The following is a 17746-nucleotide window of genomic DNA, read 5'->3' as shown; positions in this document are numbered from 1 at the left end:
CATAACATCTGCTTTCAGATTCTTATAAGGGTCTATTAGGATAATTACATATCTTAGAAAACATGCCGACCAACAGCCAGCCAGCATTAACCATGTACGAGTCCAGCGATTACAACTAAACTGATGGGCTTTTTTGTCTTATGTTCTCAAGTGTCTGTGAGGATTTTTGGCTCATCATTCCGGAAATATTTGCATCTAGAACAATGGGTGTAACGTTAACTGTCCCCTAGATCAGTGGTTTTCAAAAGTATTCCTGGAAGCCCACTGCTCTGCACATATACAAAAGTCTTCTATTTTAAACAAATCCACTTTAATCATCAGTAGAGATTTGTATGAACTGAACTGATTGTGTCAGATGAGGGAATCATACAAAATGTGCTGAGCATTGGGTCTGGAGAAACCACTGTGTTTCAGTAAGTTGAAAGTACTGCTCTAGATGTTTATGTTTATATGAAAAACAATTTTGTGAATTTGCTGTACTATCTGGGCAAATATCAATATGAAACATAAAATAAACTTTTGCCGTTGTATTCCTAGATTTGATATGATGTCTCACAGTGATGTGGGAACCATTTCTAACCTGTATTCGTTATTTCATTTGTAACTGCTGTTATGTTCCTTTTGTCCATGGGTTTGCATCTGCATGAAAATTATTATAAGATTCAATGATCTGCAGTCATTTACCTCATTAAAACTAAAAGACTTGAGGTTATCAATTCAAGCATTTTGAAATGTGACATTTTCAAAATGGGCCAGACTAAGTATATCTAACCAATTAACTAGTAATGTGAAGCTTATGACAAAATATTAATAGTTTTATTAAGATCAGACAATATATGTCTTTCCAAGACTAGGGCTGGTTGAATAATTAAGTTAAAACTGTGTTTTAAGGACTAGTCTGAAGAACTAGTAGTTAGTTAGGGCTAATCAGTCTTACTATTTGGATTTAAATATAATTTAAATAATTTAAATATTTTTTCACATGATACTTAAAGCAGTTATGTTCAGTCATGAAGACAAAAATGTATGACTAACTTTTAAGACTAGTCTTAGAGATTAATGTTACTGACCATTGGTTTAAGTGTAGTTACAGACTAAAATTTAGGTTTATGTTTTAGTTGTCTTACTTGAAAATAGCTTACAATGGCCTATCTTTAAATATATCAGGGCCATAGTTTTGTCTTAAGATGTACACCAGTAATGTTTTTTAAAAGGTTTGTTTGTAAAAAGTACCTAAATGTTTTTAAATAACTAATGGCTAGTCATGCATCAATTTAAACCTGTGGGAAACAACCCAATAAAGTTATAAAGCTTCAAATGTTGTCTTAGAATTCTTCAAATCCTAAAGGTATGAAAAAGATTGCTGTAAATATGTGGATCCTTAAAGAACAGGCAAACATTAGAAATAATTACTAATAATCACACATAAAGAGAATATATATTTGGTTATCAGTAGCTTTAGTATTTTAATCTATTTTCCATGACATAAACATGTCATGATGTGTCTTATAAAGTTTTTAATAATTGTTTATAGAATTATTGCAATGAAATTGTAATGTTATGATATAATTGGTTGTTTTAAATGTAAATGATTTACTGAAAACTTACTCAAGCACAGCACATGTGTGAACACAAATAAGTGCTTAATAGCAAATCTGACTGACATTTGCTTAATGACATCATATTTGTTATTAACTCCATTGGATATAAACAACACATCTGGATCAGTTATGTATGGGCATAGCCAGTGGTTAACTCTTTCACCGCCAGCGTTTTTAAAAAAAGTTGCCAGCCAGCGCCAGCGTTTTTCATGATTTTCACCAAAGTTTATTGCCTTCCAGAAAATGTTCTTCTTTAAATATATAAACATACAATATACCAAATGAAAGAACAGACCCTCTGCTTTCAAACAGAAAAAAACGTTTCATCTTACCTTTAGTGGTTCTTTTGCAATCAGCTTTTGAATATGGGTAGGTTTTTGCAAAAACACCATATTTTGAGCAAAAAGCAGAGACAATTTCATTTTTTTGACGGACTTTTCATAGAGATCCCATTCAGAGCGATCTTTAAAACAGACACGGACATGCAGCAGCTTGGCATAGGGCAATACTTCCGGTTTTAAAAAGTTGCGGAAGGGCGGATCTCGTCATTGGCGGGGAAGCGTTTTCTCTTAATTGACGAGATATCTCGTCAATGGCGGGGAAAGAGTTAAATATAAAAATATGTAGAGCTTTAGTACTATTTAGCTTTTTTCATTATTCATTTCAAGAACAAGAACATTGCATACATACAAGAGGATTACAATGTGCTTATTTAACATTTAACATAACAATGGATCAAATAAAATAAAAATAAAAAAATAAATTAACAATAACATGGGGATATTCTACAATAATTCAATAAAACAAAAGGTTTCAAAAATGTTATATATTTGCTTTGCTTTTTTTGACTTTTAACAGTTTCAAAATAATTTCTTAATTCCGTTCTAAATAAAATGCTATTGGGTTTATTATTTGCACATTTTTGTTTATGGATGTGAAATTTTCCATATATAATCAATAAGTTGATTAACAAGTCTTTCTCCACACATTTACTTTTATAATACAAAAATATATCCTTAACAGATAACCGAATTATTATTTTGTGAGTTTAAATATCAAGCATTCCACATCAATCCAAAAAGATTGAGTAAATATACATTGATAAAATAAATGTTTTATGGATTCTACTTCCAAATTGCAAATACAAGTAACCTCCATATCTCTTAAGAATCTGGAGACTACTTGTTTAACTGGATACATTAAATGAACCAATTTATAAGTAATTTGTCACGGTGGAATCCGTGTCATGTTTTGTGTCTGTTCCGATTGTCGTCACCTGGACTCTTGTTAATTAATTACCTGCCTCATCACACCTGTGTATCGTTAGTCTGTTTGTATATATACCCCTGCCTGTTGTATGTTCACTTGCCGGATGATTGTCGCTGATTCCCTGTCTGTTCCTGTGTTCTACGTTTTAGTGTTCCTGTGTTTATTTACCTGCCTGTTGTTTGATTCTAGTGTTTTGTTTCTTGGTTATTATTAAATGTTATTTATTCATCTCGAACTCTGCACATGCGTCCTACTTCCTGATCTCATGTTCCCGGTCGTGACATAATTTCTTTAACTTTATTCGTGAGACAGTATATATTTAATAAACTCCAAACCTCTTTCCATACAAGTTGACTATATAAGGAGTTCCAGTATGGTTTACATCTAGGCAAATATTCATTTCTACATAGTGTTCTTATAAGTTATTAAATTTTTTTTCTAGAATATTTACTCCATTAATACATAACTGAGCATTATGTAAGGAGTTACAATCATAAGATGTATAACCTTGAAAGAGTTGAATAAGTCCACTAGGTATGACATCAAATACAACTGCAAATTCCTTAGCAGTTACTGGAATCTTATAGTGATTGAGGAATTTCACAATAATTAAAGAGGTGACCATCATCTTTAAATAACTGCCTCACTAATATTATATTATTATCATACCAATTTCTATAAAATAAGGATTTGTTTTTGTATAGAATATTCTTGTTATTCCAAATAACAGATCTATGTGGAGAAAAGTTATGTTTATATATGAGCATCCAAGATAAACAAACCTGTTTATGGAAACCTGACAGTTTTATGGGAACCTTGTTTATATCAAAATTGAATCGCAAAAAAAATTCCAAACCACCCAATTTCTTAAAAATCATTTCTAGTATGATGTTCCATATACTACCTTTCCAACTTCAGTTACTTTTTATCCACTTATTTTTAAAAACAGTTTTTAAAATCTAGTACATTTTAACCTCCTTCCTCAACTGGATTGCTTAGAATTGACTTTTTAATGTCAATACATAACTAATGGCTAGTCATGCATCAATTTAAACCTGTGGGAAACAACCCAATAAAGTTATAAAGCTTCAAATGTTGTCTTAGAATTCTTCAAATCCTAAAGGTATGAAAAAGATTGCTGTAAATATGTGGATCCTTAAAGAACAGGCCAACATTAGAAATAATAACTAATAATCATACATAAAGAGAATATATATTTGGTTATCAGTAGCTTTAGTATTCTAATCTATTTTCCATGACATAAACATGTCATGATGTGTCTTATAAAGTTTTTAATAATTGTTTATAGAATTATTGCAATGAAATTGTAATGTAATGATACAATTGGTTGTTTTAAATGTAAATGATTTACTGAAAACTTACTCTAGCACAGCACATGTGTGAACACAAATAAGTGCTTAATAGCAAATCTGACTGACATTTGCTTAATGACATCATATTTGTTATTAACTCCATTTGATATAAACAACACATCTGGATTTGTTATGTTTAGGCCTACTATAATATGACAGAGGCTGTCATCTGAAATACTTGTATGCTTGCACATAATATTTATGTCAAAGAATATATATGTTCTATAAGAACAATTACGTTTGTTAATAAAAAAAATAGTCTAAAAGATTTAAACAAGCAACCATTTAGTAAGACCTACAGAATATATCTCTATGAACTAAAATGACTGTTTCAGATGAGAGAAACATACAAAATGTGCAGAGCATGTTTGTGTATATGTTCCTTTTGTCCATAAAAATATATACGGTTTAATAACTTGCATACCTCACTTTATTTACCTAATTAAAACAGAAAGCCTTCATGGTACTCGATTAAAGGACATGAACATGAATCTGCTAAATGAAATGATATTTGTTATTGACACGATTTAATAACATCATCCACCATTCAGATAAAGTATCTGGTTATGTTTTATTAAATTGTTTCAGTTCTTACACTCAACAACAGTAAAGCCAGTGCAGTACAATTTTCTCTACACTGTATAAATTAATTTATATATATTTATATATATCAAATACAAAAACAACTTTGAAAAAGTATAGCTATCACACAGTCATTTTGAAAATGGCCCTGACGAACGACCCCTAAAGTTTATGACAAAGCATACGATGTATTATTGAGATCAGGCAATATACCCAAATTCCTTATTGTGGTTTTTAGGTGCAATTTTCCATTATGTCCACTAGATGGAAGAAGAGGATCAATCACTGGCTGACATTTGAACTCACAGAAAACACAGAAGATGATTACTCTTTAACTATTTCTACTATTAATAGAAATCTGTTCACATTTAAAGATGCAGTGTGTAATTTTTAGAAGGATCTCTTGACAGAAATGCAAAATGATATACAAAACTATATTATCAGGGGTGTATAAAGACCTTTCATTATGAACCGGTATGTGTTTATTACCTTAGAACGAGACCTTTTTATCTACATACACCAAGGTCCCCTTACATGGACGTCAACATTTTGTGGCGCCATTTTACTACAGAAGCCTGTAGTTGCAAGTTGTCTCTGGCGATGACATGTTTGTCTGGTCGCGGCTACCGTAGCTTCTTTATGTGTTTCAAAAGCGAGGGGTGAGTAGTGGACTAAGCCATTGGTTGCAATTCGTGACCTCACCACTAGATGCCACTAAAATGTACACACTGCACCTTTAACTTCATGATTTTACTGTTCCCTGGTGAAAAAGTAGTACACTTCCATAGTGTACTTAAAGTGCTTTATTTTCGCACACTAATTTTGTACTTAATATACTAAAAATTAATCTTTAGTACTTCTTAAGATGTTCTTAAGATGATCTAAGTTTACTTCACTGTGCTATTTTGAGACACCATGAATATGAACTAAAATGCACTTTTAACATACTATCTCTGTATTAAAAAAATATTTAGTTAACACTTGTATTAGACTTGAACTCAACTTTCATACAAAGAGGGGTTCAAGTTTACTACAAGTGGTACCTAAATACATTTTTTAAATACATTTTTAGCATATTTTAGTTCATATTTATGGTGTCTCAAAATAGCACAGTGAAGTACACTTAGATGATCTTAAAAACATCTTAAGAATTACTAAAGATGAATTTTTAGTATATTAAGTACAAAATGAGTGTGCAAAAATAAAGCACTTTAGGTACACTATGGAAGTGTACTACTTTTTCACCTGGGTTATAATATTAAAATCAAATTTAGTGAAAGACTACCTCTTAGTGATGGGCAGTCCGGCTCTTTCCATTGGTTCGGCTCTTTCGGCTCAAGCTCCGGCTCTACATTTTAGTGATGGCAGTCCGGCTCTTTTCATAGATTCGGCTCTTCTGGCTCGGCTCCCTTAGAAGAGCCGGCTCCACTGCATGCGTCTGAAGAGTCGGCTCTTCTCGTTCGCTACAAAGAATCAGCTCTTAGAGCCGGCGTTCGCGAACGACCCATCACTATTACCACTTCAATTGTTCTGAGTTGTCAGTTTTATCACTCATGTCACTTTATGATAGCTGTGAAACGTGAACATAATTTTGGAGGCACTTACACGACATTTGCAGTAAGAATTAGATTTTTATGTTTTTTATTAAAAAAAACTACATACATACAAAATGAGTGTGTAACCATGTCAATATTAAGTCTTGTTCTTTAACAGTCTTGTTTTTCCTTTCTCGGGTAAACGTGTGTGTGTACAATATACAATGCAAAATATCTATATGGCCATGTCCTTAAACGTCTTGTGATCCCAAATAGCTTGAACCCCGCTAATCGCTGCTTGCAGCTATATTTATTATTATTATTATTATTAGTTATTATTATTCTGACGTAAAACGGAACGTGCAGACCAAACCGTAAGGCCTAGAGACTTGAAACTGGGCCAAATGGTAGGACACAATTTGGGGAGAGGTTGATAGAGTATCAACCCGATTGGCCCATAGGTGGCGCTATAGCGATAACAAACGCGTTGATGGTCATAACTTCCATAAATCTTATCCAAATGTCAAGTGTCTTATATCCCTGGATTCCTTGCGTCAAGGCGAACAAAACGTATATCTCCGATTTCATTTCCGTCATGAATTTTTTTTCGCTATTTTCGATTTTGTCGAAAAAAATAAAAACGAACTCGTCCTAGGTTTTTCGTCCGATCGGAACCGTTCCAGTGCCGTAATATTCCTTGGAGTGTGAATATCAAAAGTTATCAAAAAAAAGTTGAGCTTTCGACTCGCCGTCGTCAAGCCACGCCCAAACGCCCCCAATGAGCGGAGCCTCTTGATCTTAAATGGCTATAACTTAGGAAGGGAAGGAGGTATCGACACTAAATTTGGTACACATATACAGGGGACTATTCTGAGGTCAGGTGCAAAAAATTGCGCCGCTTGACCACTAGTTGTCGCTATAACACCACCTCAACTTTGAAGGGCTGTAACTACGGAAATATGGGACCGATCAACTTGACATTTGACAGGTGTGCTCCTGGTCTGGGGTACTATCTATGTTTAAAAGGAATTTTGCGTAACTCAAAAAACATGGCCGCCATCGGCCAATCAAGAAAAAGCAGCTATTAGACAGGGTTAACGGAGGCCGATCGAAATGAAACGCGGTGGGCCTGTTTGTCTCTTGGCCATGAAGGTCTGTGCAGAGTAAGAAAAAATTCGGACTCCGGAGGGCGCTATCACGTTTTTTCAGTGTTTAAGTGATTGTGTTTTATGCAGTGTTTCAGATATCAACAAGATCCTCATATCATTTAATAGAGGTACTTAAAATGAACAACTTTTCCTCAAGCAGCACTTGTCTCAGTCGAATCGTTTGTTAGATATTCATAATTTTCTTTGAAACCTACTTTTGCGAACTAGTCCTAGGTTTTTTGACCGATCTGAACCGATCCAGTGCTGGAATAGTCCTTAGACACTGATTATCAATAACTATCAAAAAAAAGTTGAACTTTGCACTCATTGTCGCAACACCACGGTCAAAAGTACGAAGAGGCGGTGCCACAAATATTACAATGGCTATCATTTATGATAGGAATGAGATATCAACACGAAACTTGGTACACATATGTATAGACCCAGGCCAAGGTCACATGCAAAAAATTGCAGAGATTGTCCACTAGGTGGCGCTATAACCTAAGAAAAAATAACGATAACTATAGCATATGTATACAACACATAAATATTTGTCTGACCTACTTTTTATTTTGCACATAACATCTGCTTTCAGATTCTTATAAGGGTCTTTTAGGATAATTACATATCTTAGAAAACATGCCGACCAACAGCCAGCCAGCATTAACCATGTACGAGTCCAGCGTAATGGTGTGCCATTACAACTAAACTGATGGGCCTGTTTGTCTTATGTTCTCAAGTGTCTTTGATGATTTTTGGCTCATCATTCCGGAAATATTTGCATCTAGAACAACGGGAGTTACGTTAACTGTGCCCTAGATCAATGGTTCTCAAAATTATTCCTGGAGGCCCACTGCTCTGCACATATACGAAAGTCTTCTATTTTAAACAAATCTACTTTAATCATCAGTAGAGATTTGTATGAACTGAACTGATTGTGTCAGATGAGAGAAACATACAAAATGTGCCGAGCTTTGGGTCTTGAGAAACCACTGCGGTTCACTGAGTTGAAAGTACTGCTCTAGATGTTTATGTTTATATGAAAAACAATTTTATGAATTTGCTGTACTATCTGGGCAAATATCAATATGAAACATAAAATAAACTTTTGCCGTTGTATTACTGGATTTGATGTGATGTCACATAGTGAGGTGGGCACCATTTGTAACCTGTATTCTTTATTTCATTTGAAGCTGCTGTTATGTTCCTTTTGTCCATGGGTTTGCATCTGCATGAAAATTATTATAAGATTTAATGATCTGCAGTCATTTACCTCATTAAAACTAAAAGACTTGAGGTAATCAATTCAAGCATTTTGAAATGTGACATTTTCAAAATGGGCCAGACTAAGTATATCTAACTAATGACCTAGTAATGTTAAGCTTATGACAAAATATTAACAGTTTTATTAAGACCAGACAATATATGTCTTTCCAATACTAGGGCTGGTTGAATAAACATACAGTAGCCATTAAGTTAAGACTGTGTTTTAAGCACTAGTCTGAAGAACTAGTAGTTAGTTAGGGCTAATCAGTCTTACTTTTTGGATTTAAATATAATTTAAATAATTTAAATATTTTTTCACATGATACTTAAGCAGTTATGTTCAATCATGAAGACAAAAATGTATGACTAACTTTGAATACTAGTCTTAGAGATTAATGTTACTGACCGTTGGTTTAAGTGTAGTTACAGACTAAAATTAAGGCTTAAGTTTTAGTTATTTTACTTGAAAATAGCTTACACTGGCCTACCTTTAAATATATCTGGGCCATAATTTTGTCTTAAGATGTACACCAGTAATGTTTTTTTTATAAGGTTTGTTTGTGAAAAGTACCTAAATGTTTTTACATAACTAATGGCTAGTCATGCATCAATATAAACCTGTGGGAAACAACCCTATGAAGTTATAAAGCTTCAAATGTTGTCTTAGAATTCTTCAAATCCTAAAGGCCACTTCACACTGGTCAGACAGAGTCTGTCTGACCAGTGTGAAACCCCTGTTGGAAGTTGTTGGATCAAAGTAAATGAGACTTTAGAATGTGGTTGTCTGTTGGTGTCTGTTGGTGTCTGTTGGAGTTGGTAGTTGTCTGACCAGTGTGAACTGGCCTTAAAGGTATGAAAAAGATTGCTGTAAATATGTGGATCCTTAAAGAACAATAAATGGCCAACATTAGAAATAATAACTAATAATCACACATAAAGAGAATATATATTTGGTTATCAGTAGCTTTAGTATTCTAATCTATTTTCCATAACATAAACACGTCATGCTGTGTCTTATAAAGTTTTCAATAATTGTTTATAGAATTATTGCAATGAAATTGTAATGTTATGATACAATTGGTTATTTTAAATATAAATGATTTACTGAAAACTTACTCTAGCACAGCACGTGTGTGAACACAAGGCAAGGCAAGGCAAGGCAAGTTTATTTGTATAGCACATTTCATACACAGAGGTCATTCAAAGTGCTTTACATAGAAATGAGAAAACAATATATAAAAGAGAAAAAAGAAAATGTAAAAATAATAGATACACGATAAAATCACAATAAAAAAAGATACATGAGAATTTAGAATAACAATTAAAGAAAATGAATGTGATTTTAATAAAAACGGTTTAAAATGTTAAAAAGAATAAAACAGGAGTAAAAGTGGCTTGAGTTAAAGGTGCAGTCAGTGTAAAGCAGCACAGTGCTCATTCAGTAAATGCAGAGTTAAACAGATGTGTTTTTAATCTAGATTTAAAAGTTAGTATTCTAATCTATTTTCTATTTTCTATTTACAAATAAGTGCTTAATAGCAAATCTGACTGACATTTGCTTAATGACATCATATTTGTTATTAACTCCATTTGATATAAACAACACATCTGGATCAGTTATGTATGGACATAGCCAGTTGTTAAATATAAAAAATGTACAGCTTTAGTACTATTTTTAGGCCTACCATAATATGACAGAGGCTGTCATCTGAAATACTTGTATGTTTGCACATAATATCTATGTCAAAGAATATATAGGTTCTATAAGAACAATTACTTTTGTTTAAAAAAATAGTCTAAAAGATTTAAACAAGCAACCATTTAGTAAGACCTAGATCTCTATTAATTAAAATGACTGTTTCAGATGAGAGAAACATACAAAATGTGCAGAGCATGTTTGTGTATATGTTCCTTTTGTCCATAAAGATATATACGGTTTAATAACTTGCATACCTCACTTTATTTACCTAATTAAAACAGAAAGCCTTCATGGTCCTCGATTAAAGGACATGAACATGAATCTGCTAAATGAAATGATTTTTGTTATTGACACAATTTAATAACACCATCCACCATTCAGATAACGTATCTGGTTTTGTTTTATTAAATTGTTTCAGTTCTTACACTCAACAACAGTAAAGCCAGTGCAGTACAATTTTCTCTACACTGTATAATACAAATACAAAAACAACTTTGCAGAAGGATAGCTATCACACAGTCATTTTGAAAACGGCCCTGACGAACGGCCCCTAAAGCTTATGACAAAGCATACAAGTATTATTGAGATCAGGCAATATACTCAAATTCCTTATTGTGGTTTTTAGGTGCAATTTTCCGTTATGTCCACTAGATGGCTGTAGAGGATCAATCACTGGCTGACATTTGCACTCACAGAAAACACAGAAGATGATTACTCTTTAACTAAGTCTACTATTAATAGAACTCTGTACACATTTAAAGGTGCAGTGTGTACTTTTTAGAAGGATCTCTTGACGAAAATGCAAAATGATATACAAAACTATATTTTCAGGGGTGCATAAAGATCTTTCATAATGAACCGGTATGTGTTTATTACCTTAGAACGAGACCTTTTTAACTACATACACTGAGGGTCCCCTTACATAGAAGTCACCATTTTGTGCCGCCATTTTTCTACAGAAGCCCTTAACGGACAAATTTTTTTACTAAGTTGTCTCCGACGATGACATGTTTGTCTAGTGGCGGCTACTGTAGCTTCTCCATGTGTTTCAAAAGCGAGGGGTGAGCAGTGGACTAAGCCATTGGTTGCAATTCGTGACCTCACCACTAGGTGCCGATAAAATGTACACACTGCACCTTTAACTTCATGATTTTACTGTTATAATATTAAAATCACATTTAGTGAAAGACTACCACTTCAATTGTTCTGAGTTATCAGTTTTAACACTCATGTCATTTTATGAAAGCTGTGAAACGTGAACATAATTTTGGAGGCACTTACACGACATTTGCAGTAAGAATTATATATTTTTTGTTTTTTATAAAAAAAACTACATACCAAATGAGTGTATAACCATGTCAATATTAAGTCTTGTTCTTTAACAGTCTTGTTTCTCCTTTCTCAGATAAACGTGTGTGTGTACAAAATACAATGCAGAATATCTATATGGCCATGTCCTTAAACGTCTTGTGATCTTAATGGCTTGAACCCCGATAATCGCTGCTAGCAGCTATATTTAGGGTTTCGAGCACGAAGTGCTGAAAACCTATTGTATTTGTCTGTTTTATTATTATTATTAGGGTTTCGAGCACGAAGTGCTGAAAACCTATTGTATTTGTCTGTTTTATTATTATTATTATTATTATTATTATTATTATTTTTCCGCCATAAAACGCGTCGCCCAGCACAAACCGTAAGTCGTAGAAACTTGCCACTTGGTCAACTGGTTGTATATTAGCAGGCTACTCAGATACAGTGAATCAGCCAAACCGGCCCATAGGTGGCGCTATAGCAATGCCCGACGCGTTGGGGCTCATAACTCCTAAACCGGACATCCTACACTCAAGTGTTTGGTATCATTGTAATCCCTGGCTCCAAACTTAAAAAATGTATATCTCCGATTTCATTTCCGGTATGCAAATTTTTTCGCTAATTTGCATAATATGCATTTCAAGCCAAAATGAACTAGTCCTAGGTTTTTCGCCCGATCGGAATCGTTCCAACGCAGGAGAAATCTGTGGAGTGAGTAGGTAAATAATTATCGAACAGAATGTGTAATTTCGCTTCAGTGTCACTAAGGGGCGCCAAAATTCAATACCGGAAGTAGACTATCTCCAGGAAAATGGCTATAACTCGTGAACGGTTAGAGATATCTTAACGCGGTTTGGTACACATGTGTATCAGCTCACTCCAGGGTCACAGGAAAAAATACGCGGATTTTGGCCACTAGGTGGCGCTATAATAAGCTTGAGGTCGAAAATGGCTATCACTACACAACCGTAAGCCCGATACACTTCATATTTGGTATGGTGTGTCTTTGTGCAATGTACCATGAGGGTCTAGAAGGACATTGGCGTATCTGCAAAAACATGGCCGTCATCGGCCAATGAAGTGTGAGGGCTGATTTGACAGGGTTAACGAAGGTCGATCGGAACGACACTCACTGTGCTTGTTCGTGTACTGCTCCAGAAGGTCTGTAAGAATTATGGTGTCATTTGGCCACTAGGGGGCGTAATACCGTATTTCGGTGCCTGTATCACGTGACGTTTGACATACATACACAAACATGACATCATATGATAGATCGGTTCATGACGAAAAACTTTGCCTCTTGAAGCGTTGCTGTCAATCAAACGGTTCGTTAGTTATTGGCGATAACGTTCAAACCTACTTTTGCGAACTAGTCCTAGGTTTTTCATCTGATCTGAACCTAACGAATGCTAATTGATTCTGTGGAGTGGGATTATGAATAATTATCGAAAAAAAGTTGAAATTTGTATTCAAACACGCAAGGAGTGGCCAAAAACCGAACTGGGCGGAGCTTAAAACATTTAAACGGCCATAACTCGAGAGGCGTTTGAGATATCATCATGGGGCTTGAATCATATGTGTAGGCCATCGGTCTAAGGTCGTGATATAAAAAGCTCGCCGATTGGACACTAGATGGCGCTATAACGGGGAAAATAGCACTAAATACTGTGATTATGCAATGGTTGCAACTTTCACGCCTATAACTTTATCTGTGGTCAAGAGATTTTCATGGGAGTTTTTTTTTTAGCATCCTGAATTGTTTCCGAGTCCTACAATACCAAGCATGCCAGGTTTCGCCTTACGGTTAGTTCTGCACAGCAAAAATAGCACTTACAAAACATGCGCGAATAACTCTGCGAGGATTATTCCGATCGACTTTAAACGACCATAGGAAGAACATTGCATTACCTTCTGAACAAAAAAGTCTATTGGCGTTATGCTAAAATTTCTATCAGAAATGGCAGAAAATTGCAAAAAACGAAAAATTACCTCAAAATTTTGTGTTTTTTACACATAAATGGTTATACCTCCGCAACGAAATGACATTTTTTCACCAGATTTGATACGATGATGGCTGAGCAGAGTCTGAGGCAATACCCAAAAAATAATATGCCTGCACCACTCGTTGGCCTCATTATTGAACAAAACCTTTGACATTGAGCGAGCCCAATGGTCTTACAACTGTTTTTTTCACTAAACTAAAGTGTTCAGCCATGATACTAGCTAGATGTAACAAAGTCATGACCTGATGTTGCATGCACAATTTTGTCGTAGCGCCACCCTGTGGTTATTTGTTATTTTCACTTAAAAGTGAGTAGAGAGCAGAGAAATTTCACTGAATGAGAGCTGTTTTTTTGCTGATAGCTAATGTATTTAAGGTTGTATCTTCGCCAAACGTATGCGTAATGACACAGTACTTGGTAATTCTGATGGCAGTCAGGACCTGAGGGAGCCTGCAGTTTTGTTGCACCAACACCTAGTGGTCGGAAGCATATTTTAGAAACCTAAATCTTTGGCTGCAGTCACCGTATTTTCATGGGACTTTTTTCACAGGAGTCCTGAATTGTTGCAGAGTCCAACGATACCAAACATGCCAGGTTTTGCCTTATGCTTAGTCCTGGAGTTATCAGAACACAATTAAGGAGGACATTAAATAAGTCAAGCATTATCTTTCCAGCTGTGTTTGCTGTCCACTGTAGGTCCTTGCGGTTTGCTGCGCTGCTGTGTGTGTGCCTTATGTGCATGTCTGCAGTCTGTTTACACCATTGCACCATACCATGACTCAATGGCCTTGTAGTTCAACTAAACACGGCCATTTCTGAATTGTATGTTACGGTATAAATCTGAAAAACTAATTCTCGTTAACAAATTATCTGAATGACTTAACATTAAGGACGTGACATATTTGTCCTATAGGTGCACCTGTGTGTAAGCATACATATTCTGTATGAACCGTTTCTGACCATCTCTTTCGTTTTTCTGCATGCAATGTGGTGTATCAGCCTGGTCGACGACGTCTGACGTCTCTGACGTGCTTTAATGCTCGAAACCCGGTAAATGCTGCTTGCAGCTTTAATTATTATTATTATTATTATTATTATTATTATTATTTTTCCGCCATAAAACGCGTCGCCCAGCACAAACCGTAAGTCGTAGAAACTTGCCACTTGGTCAACTGGTTGTATATTAGCAGGCTACTCAGATACAGTGAATCAGCCAAATCGGCCCATAGGTGGCGCTATAGCAATGCCCGACGCGTTGGGGCTCATAACTCCTAAACCGGACATCCTACACTCAAGTGTTTGGTATCATTGTAATCCCTGGCTCCAAACTTAAAAAATGTATATCTCCGATTTCAGTTCCGGTATGCAAATTTTTTCGCTAATTTGCATAATATGCATTTCAATCCAAACTGAACTAGTCCTAGGTTTTTCGCCCGATCGGAATCGTTCCAACGCAGGAGAAATCTGTGGAGTGAGTAGGTAAATAATTATCGAACAAAATGTGTAATTTCGCTTCAGTGTCACTAAGGGGCGCCAAAATTCAATACCGGAAGTTGACTATCTCCAGGAAAATGGCTATAACTCGTGAACGGTTAGAGATATCTTAACGCGGTTTGGTACACGTGTGTATCAGCTCACTCCGGGGTCACAGGAAAAAATACGCGGATTTTGGCCAGTAGGTGGCGCTATAATAAGCTTGAGGGTCGAAAATGGCTATCACTACACAACCGTAAGCCCGATACACGTCATATTTGGTATGTTGTGTCTTTGTGCAATGTACCATGAGGGTCTAGAAGGACATTGGCGTATTTGCAAAAACATGGCCGTCATCGGCCAATGAAGTTTGAGGGCTGATTTGACAGGGTTAACGAAGGTCGATCGGAACGACACTCACTGTGCTTGTTCGTGTACTGCTCCATAAGGTCTGTAAGATTTATGGTGTCATTTGGCCACTAGGGGGCGTAATACCGTATTTCGGTGCCTGTATCACGTGACGTTTGACATACATACACAAACATGACATCATATGATAGATCGGTTCATGACGAAAAACTTTGCCTCTTGAAGCGTTGCTGTCAATCAAACGGTTCGTTAGTTATTGGCGATAACGTTCAAACCTACTTTTGCGAACTAGTCCTAGGTTTTTCATCCGATTTGAACCTAATGAAAGCTGATTGATTCTGTGGAGTGGGAATATGAATAATTATCGAAAAAAAGTTGAAATTTGTATTCAAACACGCAAGGAGTGGCCAAAAACCGAACTGGGCGGAGCTTAAAACATTTAAACGGCCATAACTCGAGAGGCGTTTGAGATATCATCATGGGGCTTGAATCATATGTGTAGGCCATCGGTCTAAGGTCGTGATATAAAAAGCTTGCTGATCGGACAATAGGTGGCGCTATACCGGGAAAGAAGGCATTAAATACTGTGATTATCCAACGGTTACACTTTATAAGCCTATAACTCTATCTGTGATCAACGAATTTCCATGGGAGTTGCTTTTGTATGATCCTGAACTGTTTTCGAATCCTACGATACCAAGCATGCCAGGTTTCGAATTACGGTTCGATCAGAACTACGTTTTCCCACATAAAAAACAATCACTAATAGCTTCGTAACCGTAACTCCTATCGATTCGAAAACACCATAGGAAGAACAATGCAATAGCTTCTGAACAAAAAAGTATATTGGCGTTATATTAAAATTTCCATCAGAAATGGCCGAAAATTGTGAAAAACCAAAATAGTCCTATAGGTGCACGTGTGTTTAAGCATACATAGTCTGTATGAACCGTTTCTGACCATCTCTTTAGTTTTTGTGTGATGCTGGATCAGCCTTATCGACGACGTGTGACGTCTTTGACGTGCCTTAATGCTCGAAACCCGGTAAATGCTGCTTGCAGCTTTAATTATTATTATTATTATTATTATTATTATTATTTTTCCGCCATAAAACGCGTCGCCCAGCACAAACCGTAAGTCGTAGAAACTTGCCACTTGGTCAACTGGTTGTATATTAGCAGGCTACTCAGATACAGTGAATCAGCCAAATCGGCCCATAGGTGGCGCTATAGCAATGCCCGACGCGTTGGGGCTCATAACTCCTAAACCGGACATCCTACACTCAAGTGTTTGGTATCATTGTAATCCCTGGCTCCAAACTTAAAAAATGTATATCTCCGATTTCATTTCCGGTATGCAAATTTTTTCGCTAATTTGCATAATATGCATTTCAAGCCAAAATGAACTAGTCCTAGGTTTTTCGCCCGATCGGAATCGTTCCAACGCAGGAGAAATCTGTGGAGTCAGTAGGTAAATAATTATCGAACAGAATGTGTAATTTCGGCTTCAGTGTCACTAAGGGGCGCCAAAATTCAATACCGGAAGTAGACTATCTCCAGGAAAATGGCTATAACTCGTGAACGGTTAGAGATATCTTAACGCGGTTTGGTACACATGTGTATCAGCTCACTCCCGGGTCACAGGAAAAAATACGCGGATTTTGGCCACTAGGTGGCGCTATAATAAGCTTGAGGTCGAAAATGGCTATCACTACACAACCGTAAGCCCGATACACTTCATATTTGGTATGGTGTGTCTTTGTGCAATGTACCATGAGGGTCTAGAAGGACATTGGCGTATCTGCAAAAACATGGCCGTCATCGGCCAATGAAGTGTGAGGGCTGATTTGACAGGGTTAACGAAAGTCGATCGGAACGACATTCACTGTGCTTGTTCGTGTACTGCTCCAGAAGGTCTGTAAGAATTATGGTGTCATTTCGCCACTAGGGGGCGTAATACCGTGTTTCGGTGCCTGTATCACGTGACGTTTGACATACACACACAAACATGACATCATATGATAGATCGGTTCATGACGAAAAACTTTGCCTCTTGAAGCGTTGCTGTCAATCAAACGGTTCGTTAGTTATTGGCGATAACGTTCAAACCTACTTTTG

This window comes from Paramisgurnus dabryanus, chromosome 7 (genome assembly GCF_030506205.2).
Source record: "Paramisgurnus dabryanus chromosome 7, PD_genome_1.1, whole genome shotgun sequence".
Taxonomy (NCBI): Eukaryota; Metazoa; Chordata; class Actinopteri; order Cypriniformes; family Cobitidae; genus Paramisgurnus; species Paramisgurnus dabryanus.
Note: the sequence above shows the minus strand (reverse complement) of the source record.